Below are 8,905 nucleotides of genomic sequence, written 5' to 3' on the forward strand. Positions count from 1 at the left end.
ATCACTCCTGAGCTCAGCTGAGAAAGTGGGTATTAAAAGCACTCCAGTCAAAAGAGCTTTAGTGAAAGGGTCATGGTGATATACAGTCAGCACATGTTGGGCTGGTAAAGCTGCAGGGTGTTTGGAAATGGTAATGGTCCATGGGTGTAAATTCTTTCAAGACCTCTTAAAGGCACATGTGTTTCTTGAGCATGTTCTCCAAACAAGGACCTGTTATAGGTTAGCTTCACTGGAACTTTTAAACTTTATTGATTGGTTTGTGGTACTCCAGGTTTGCTTACTGTTTTGGGTTGGTTTTTTTTAATGTTGTTGATAAACACAGAAAACTATCATGACGATCTAAAACTTACAAATCTATAAACTATATTGTATGTAGATTTATTGTAACTTATTGCAGAATGTGTTATTTCTTTTCTTTATACCAGTAATCACTGGATTCACAAGAGTTAAGGGTCTATCAATATTTCTTTTATGAATGCAGGTTGGTTAAAATGTCTGTAGTTTTGATGTTAAAAAGGTCAGACCCTTTAAGTTTGACATAACATTTAGTGGGCCTTTATATATGCTTGCAACTTTTGTAACATAATATTTCCTAAAGTTGTTAAAAAGATGGCTCATGGCAGCTCTTCTAGTAAAGCTGGGAAGACTGAGAGTACTTAGCAAAAGCTTTATTTTACAAGTTGCGCTATTCCTTGTTCTTTTTTTCATTAGGAGTTTCACTGTGATTTAGAATAAAGAATAAAAACATTATAACGTAGATATACCATATAGCCCTTTATACCCAAACATTTGCCACTATAAGATGGCAATGTCCAGAAAGGGTTTTTAAGCAACGGCTCACCCTGACTTCCATCAGAAACATGAGGGTTCAATAATTTTGTACATTAGGCCTTCTGTGCAGGGATCACTTCACTTACTTTTGAAATTGAGCCATTTTTGAGAAGCGTGTGTCAGGTGTTGAGCAGAACACAGCCACATCATTATACAGAATGAATGGCTGAGAAATGGAACTGAAAAAATAATGTATCTACTTGTTACAACACTTGCCGTGATATAATTAAAAACACTAATAATCACTTCCAACATGCCCCATTCAGCTGAGAACGTATCCCTGCAGCAAGTGGCCTGCATTCAATTCTAGGGAAGCTTATTACAATCATGGTTCAAAAGCCAGTATTTTAGAATTTGGCCAAGAGAATGCTGTTTTAGTTAAGTACACTAGAGATTAGAATTTTTCAGTCTTATTTCTGAATGTATTTGTTTTTTACACAAGGCCACTGTCAATTATTTTATGTGGTCATTTAACCTGTGTTCACTATAACAGACTTGAAAGCAAAAACACGGATTGCAGTTACATGATGTGGTAGGTGAAAACATTTGTTCTGAATAACAATATTTAATTGAAATCATATTTAAAAACACCAAAGAGTTGTTTTCTCACAAACCCATAGGACTCTTATGAACGAGGGCCATGGTTAAATGATCAAAACCCTACTTAGTCAAGTTAAAACAAATAAATAAAATAACATGTGACCTTGGCAAGGTTTGGGTTCTATGTAGGTTCTGGTTCAGTGCCTCCGTCATTGGCTCCAGCTACAACCATGACTACAAATATTGTTTCACAGGCTTCAGCAGTGACACCATTTGTTACTTTTGCCTAGTATAGCACTGATGAAAGTCAAGATCAGTCATTCTCCTGCAACGTTTCCATCATGCAACGAAGTTCCCGCCATAAAGCATAGGAACACACAGTAGATGTGATGTCACTGTCTGGCATCTTTATGGAAATCAGAAAGCTTTGGCAATGCTGACCTTTGAAATTAAGTTTCCTGTCCTCTTCCCCTTCAGGAAGGTGAAATGTGATGTGCCTGTAAGCTATCTTGAAAGAGATGTCCTGTAGCTACTTGGATAAACAGCTGAGGTAACTGGCCAAGAAACACTTAAATGTTTTGTGAAGAGACATGCAGTGTAAAAAGGCAAAAAAACCCCAGAAAAGGTCCACAGCAGATGTGGGGTGTTGTAATGGTATTGTTCCACATCGCAATAACCTGCAGGAAACTGGGCAACACTGTAATCTATAAACCAAATTATTGGTGTTCTGCCCAAACATTTTCAAAACCAAACACCTGCAAGAAACAGCCAAATATTTTGAACAGAAGACTAATCCTTCTGGGTTTTTTTACCCTGAAAAGCAACAACAAAAAAATTAATCTACATTTATGAAATTGTTTTCTTTAAGCTTGCTAAGATACAGGAGATTTTTTTTCCAACAGTTTCCAAGAGCTGCTTTGTTAAACCAAGTAAATGTCAAAAGACACTATTTACCATTTGTTTCAACTCCCATTTTATAATAGTCTTGGTAGTCTTCATACTACAACCTCAAATCAGCTACTTTGCTGAAACACTGTGGCTTTTTTTAAGTTGAAGTCTTAAAAATGTCTCAAAAGCTTTGTAAGTTAAACTTCTAATAGCATCACCTCTCAAGTTTAGGTTTTTTTGGAGAAGAGTCTGCTCTTTCTCACATCTAAAACTGTAGATTCTGATTCAAAGACATTTGTCAATATATTCATCATCAAATCTGCAAAACCATTTAAAGATGGAGAATAAGCTAGCAGGAAAAAGAAGAATATTAAAGTTTTTACTTTGTTTTTTACTTCTATTTCTGTCAGTGATGCTATAATAATTTGCTTTTAGTTCATTGAATCATAATTCATTGAAAACCTCAACTTTCCTTTCTATTAGAAGACAACCCAGAAAATATCCAATAAAATAATATAAATAGTAAGTAGACTTAATAGAATGTCACTAATTTATATCCTGAAGATGACCTCTTTCTTATCCAGAGATAAATGTTAACTATACTTTGTCAGTAACCTATGGCCCTTGGGATAGTTGGAATTTATCAGACATTTCACTGCCTAAAAGAGTTAATTTGGACAGAAAAGGAGCCCAGGGTAGAGGGCTAATGAGCTCTTTGTGCAGCCCATACTCAGCTGTTCTAGTTCTGACACACCCTCCTTAGGCCCCCAAAACTGGGTTAATGTAGAGTGAGGCCTAAAGCACCAAGGTCTCTCTAAAATTATTCATCCTTTTACTCCTCTGCAGAATTGCCGCATGGTTAGTAAGGACTAGGGCTTTGCTATGCTAGGAAATGTATCAACATTAACAAAACAAATATTATTTGCTTTGAAGGTCTTCTAACGATAACAGTCAGTGGGTTTATGCCCTCTTAAACAGGAAAGCAAGTAAGGCAACAAAAAAAATAAGAATAAAACAAATGTGGGGCTTATTTTCCTCTCAAGTAAGAAAAAGAATTTGGCTTGTTTTGTTCCATACCTACTGACCTACATCCAGCTTGTTCAACAAGGCTTTGACATAGGAAGACCAAGAGTCGAGGTTGACTTCTTTTGTAGGCCTGTGAGAGAAAATTAGTGGTACTTAGAGAAAAAGGGAATAGCAAAATGCAAAAGGGAGCAGGAAAAAATATCTGGATGGAGAAGGAGAAAATTCTTTAGTAAAAAATATTCTGTCTAAATAATTTACATTTCAAAAAAGTATGTCAGGAAAATACTCTACTCTGTGTTTAATTTATACAAGAAAATATCAAAATGCCATGTTTCAGCAAGGCCTCATGTTTAATTTTAAACTTATTCTAGAAAAATATATAAATATTTTGTGCATTTAAAATTTTTAAATTTTAAATTTAATATATTTGCTTGTATATTTGTTTTTCATTCTTCTTAATTTTTTTCTATTCATAGAGAGAGAGAATCGCAAACACAGGGAAGCCTTCATCTGGATCTAAAAAAATATGCTGTAGTCCTAAAACAACATACTTTTTTTCCCCACAGAGTTGAACAAAACTTTTGTCATCTTTTCCAAGAAGCAAAAAAGGCAAAACTAAATTCATAGCATGACACAAGCAGCAAAATATGTAAGTTATCTCACATTTTCAGTTGCTGATGTGGGACTGTCCTTGCGTCAGCCATTTCATACAGGGCATGGACACCACCTGGCAACCCTGTCCAAAGCAAAAGAGAAGGTGCTGTTATTGCTCACAAGCTGCTGCCAGTGCTGACTTTTCAAACAGTTTTTCTGTGTGGTCTTTTCCACACTTTCCATGAACTTGCCACATTTTGCCCACAAAATCTCTCTACATTTCTGAAAAAATATGCTACTCAAAGGGCATGAGCACACATGACTTTAGAAACAATCTGATAATGTATGTACATGTGTGAGTGCACATGTGTTGAAAACATTTATCAGAGCCTTCCGATGTTACTCCTGTTTCAAAATTCAGAAGTGTCATACCAACCACAAGCACAATATCAAAGTATTTGCAGTTGAATTACCCATATATTCTGCTATTCAGTACATACACATTGGTACTGAAGCAGCCTCAAAATGTTGTTCTCCAACTTCTGTTAGCTATGGGGTTTTTTTTATCACAGGAAACAAAAGGATAAGACTTTGAACAGACTAACCAGCTCTGTCTTCTAAACAAAAGAGAGCATATATGGTAGGCAAGTGCTCCCACTAACAATTTTGAGCAGCAATTTTCAGGCAAACAAGAGGAAGCACTTTTCATTACAATGTACAATTAAATCATGGGACTCCTTACCACAGGATGCTGCAGAAGCCAAAAGTATAACAAGGTTCAAAAGGAGATTAGACTAATTCATGAAGGATATGTCTATCAATGGCTATTAAGCACTGTGATCCAGATGCCCTCTGATGAAGGAAGTCCCTAATCCACTGCCTACTGGAAGCTGGGAGGGATTCCATGGGAGAACTTTGGCATAGTTTCTATATTCATATATATAAAAACATTATTTTAATTGAACACCTTAAAGAACTGTTTAGTTCTCAGACTCACAGTTCTTATTCCTACTTGACTACTCAACTGTTTTCAATGTTCTTTTTAGGGGCCCTTTTTTAGCAACTTCAACATTATATTAGTCCTTTAGAGACAAAACAGTAACTTCTTTTAACATATTTACCTGATGTTATTCATCCAGCTTGTAGAAATCTCTCTACCTTTGTAAAGCCGCAACATCAGTTCCCAGAAACCTGGTAAGTATAACCAAAATAAAATGTGATATGTGCACACCTGTACAGCAGATGACTATGTTAGAAGTGATTAAATAGCATTTTTTTTGTGTTTTTTTTAATTTGAACCTTACTCCCTTAGAAGAGTAGCAAAAAACAGTTAGAGCCAGGACCCTCTGAGCAAACCAATTTACTGAGGCTGAAGATGCAGCCCTCGATCTTACAAATTGAGGACAGATAATTGTCAAACCCCAAATAACACATAATTGCAAATCTCCTGCAGTAACACTTTTCTTCCTGTGACCTTCCATTTGAAATGTGTTTGTATCATTTATATTGCAATTACGTTCTAATGTAAGATACATTTGGAGTGTAAATATCAAGATTAAGTCTACGTTGAAAACTCAGTCTGAATCAGGTTTATAGCCTAGAGGCAAGTTGTGAATCCCATAAAGCATTGTTCGAGGGACCTGGTTAGTGTTCTGTACACCTGCTTAATGTTTTTTTTTTTCAGTCACAAATGTCAAACTGCTCACTAACGCATTGAGGTTTGAATGACAGCCATGCACTTGAGCACCAGTTATGTTTTTTCACTACCAAATTGGACTATAAATGATGAAAAAGAGGTCAGAAAGGAAGTATGGAAGCATACAAATTTGAAAGGGGAAACTGCTAATAGTCATAAACCGTGTGCAATCAAAGGACCAGAAAGTCATTGTGAATTACCTGCTCCATGAATTACTGATCTAACTGCATTATGATATGGAATTTTCTAACTCCTTTCATCTGTGGTGCAATGGCTCCTAACAGCTCCCAGATCAAAAGCACGACTGCTAGTGAAACCATGGAGAAAAAGCCCACAGCACTAACTTTCATTATGAGCCCTTATTTGTTAAACTTCTCTTAATATGCAGGTTTCATTATTTATTGATTCACTGATTGCATGTACTGTAAGTGTGCCACCTACCAAATTTGAGGATATAGCACAGAAATGATCAGCAGTGTTACACCTCAATGCAAGTCAAAACTTTTAAGCATGTGCACATAAAAACTGATAGCTTGTGTATTTCTCCACAGGTGGTAACATGCAGAACAGAGATTGGGACATTTTTGTTTGTTTGCGTAATCCAAGCCACCCAAAATACTTCAGAAACAATTTAGTACCATTTTAGTAGTTTTACTGCCTGTGTAAAGCTAATGAGACAATTCGCTTGCACATGCCAGCAGAACCTACAGGAAGACACACTCTAAGGTATATGTGAGCAGTGATGAGACAGTGACAACTTCTACTACAGGTGTCTGTCATACCATACATGCCCCAAAACAGAATTCTAAGCTCAAGTTATGACCATAACAACAAAGCTCAAGTCAGCAGGCATATTAACCAAAAGGTATGGAAGGTTTTTTCGGCTGAGCTTAGGAATTCCTATGGTGACTATTAAAATACATAGAAGACATTTCTAATCAAGCACTGTTTATTTTCCCCCTAAATCTGGTTTCTAGGCTGGATGAGAAAAAATGAGGTTAGTTATGCTCACCTGAGCAAATTTGACAATAAATATATAATAAATAAATAAATAAACAGAGTATGTGAATACACACACACACACACACACATATATACAGACATTTTGACAGATATCTCTTTTGTTTGGTGTGTTTCTACTGGGACAACTCAATGTATGTCCAGAGAAAAAATGTGAATTGTTTTCACCATCATGACAGTCTGCACAGTGAACATGTCCTTTTTTTGCTGCTTATCATAGGGACTAAATGCTTCAGGCACTAACAGCTGCATCATTACTTCAGTGTGAACATACTGAATACTTTCTACCTGGGATTATATTTGTAAATGTGATGTGCAAGCAAAAACACAGCAAATACTGTCAGTATCACCTTGCTAGTAGAGCAGTCTAGAAAATAGACTTTCTCTTCTGGAAAGAAGTGATTGTGAGGGGACCAGTGCCCCCTGACTTTACATTTCCTTCCCCCCAGCCACCCCACTGCTGAGGCAGAGGCCTGGTCAGGGTGTCAGGAAGCTGAAGGAGCAGCTGCCTGGGGAGCAGGGAGCCTGGGGAGCCTAGGCTGGCATGCAACCAGGAGCGCAGGCTTCCTGGACAGCCTGCCTGCCTGCTTTCCATTGAAACTTTCAATGGAATCAACATGTTCCTGTGAAAGGTTTCAATTCTGAAAAATCAGCATTTTCCAACAGAGAAGAGTTCCACTGGAAAATTTTCAAGCAGCTCTAATGATCAGGGCATCTTTAATATCTCACACAGGAGTGCTGCTGAGGACATTAAATTTCCATCTTAGAGACCATGAGCCAAAATCTCTCCTTGCCTGCATCCCACACCGCAGCCATGGTCGTCACCGGAGCTGTCTGCCCCAGCGGGCTGGGGCTTCTCCAGGGAGTGTCACCGTGCGACAGCACGTTCTCATTCCATTGTTAGAGCTTGACTGAAACTGTCCAACAGCAGGCACCACGAGTTTAATGTGGCTGAATACAGGGTCATAGCAGGCACCATATGTGACGTACTTGGGAAAAGTCCGAATTTTTTTAAGCTTTGAAGAAAGTTTAATAGTTTTAAACTATCATAGGAACCAAAAGGTTCTCAGCTCCAACCATGAGCAGAGCTTTTCTTATGTGTATATATATATATATATATACACATGTTGGAGCATTTGAGTTTAAATCTCTTTTTTCCTTTAGTGAGTGATTTAGCTGATTTCCATGTCTTCCTTAGGAGGTGGATTCATAAACTTGACAGAAAAGTATGGATTTTATTTATAAGAAAATTTCATTCAAGAAAAATTTTAGGAAAACAGCAGCAAGAATGTCAAGCAAAAAAACCAGTTAATGGCTCCTGACAGATGTCAGTCTAACCACTGGTTTGAAACTGCTATTGATGATCACACCTCTTGGTATAACCTACTTTGTTTTCAGTGAGAGATTCCAGGAACTTGTTCTACTAAGAAGAATTAAAAGTTAATTAGACAAAAATATAAATCACTGTAAACAATTATTCAATTAAGATTTTCAATGCGTAAGTGAATCTGAATGACAGGAAACTGATTCTTGATAGGTTGGAGTTTTTTTCAGTGAGCATAATGAACCCAAATATATTTCTTCACAAGAAGCAAGAAAGAGTTAAGAGAAATATAGTATCTTTCTGTAGCTGATGCTGGAACCCAAAAAGACAATTTAGAATTTATTGTCAGCAAGTGTTAAATAATCAAACTACATGAGGGTAATCAGATCACTGCAGATTTTTGAATTCTATTTTAAAACTCATTTTTAAGGATCAGATTTCAAACTACTGATTCAATTTCTGTTTGGTGCAGCTATAATACTTAGGAACAAAAGTCATCTTGAAGCAAGTCATGCAATATTCCAGATCTTATAGGGTGCAATTTCTTAGTTTGAAATCAGCCTAATAAATCTCAGGAAGAATGTGCTTATTTCACTGTGTTAGTCATAAAAGGAGGCTGTGGGGACAAGCCTGGAGTAAACATCTACACAGTAGATGATTTAAGCAAGGTGAGATGAAATCAACCCAACTTTCTTTTAAGGTAACTTTTCATGAGATAAATCGCAAGCCAAACTCAGGCTGTAGGTGACTAATGTTTACATTGACGTTAAATTTTTCAAGAGCAAGTTTAATAAACGTCTCATTGACATCTGTGCTTTAAGTCCTTCTCATGATAGGGAAATTTTTTAACAGACCAGACCCTGAAGCTCAGTAGATATTTTACTAAGTGACCTCAAATTTAGGGTATAAGTATTAGGAGTCTTACTCATTTCAACCCTTATGGTAGCAAGGCAAAGAAAAAAAAGAGAAAATGAAAAAGCATGTAG

General features: G+C 36.8%; 1 long non-coding RNA gene across 1 annotated transcript; it reads right to left on the reverse strand.

The window, feature by feature from the left end:
• Window positions 1-2,800: 2,800 nt before the first annotated feature.
• On the reverse strand, window positions 2,801-5,073 carry LOC108445433. Its single transcript, XR_001860281.1, has 3 exons — window positions 5,001-5,073; window positions 3,949-4,021; window positions 2,801-3,415 (listed from the first exon to the last, which is right to left on the reverse strand). It is a non-coding gene; the product is annotated as an uncharacterized LOC108445433 (long non-coding RNA).
• Between the last annotated feature and the right edge of the window lie 3,832 nt (window positions 5,074-8,905).

The sequence above is a fragment of the Corvus brachyrhynchos genome, unplaced genomic scaffold (assembly GCF_000691975.1).
Source record: "Corvus brachyrhynchos isolate BGI_N302 unplaced genomic scaffold, ASM69197v1 scaffold142, whole genome shotgun sequence".
NCBI classification, from domain to species: Eukaryota; Metazoa; Chordata; class Aves; order Passeriformes; family Corvidae; genus Corvus; species Corvus brachyrhynchos.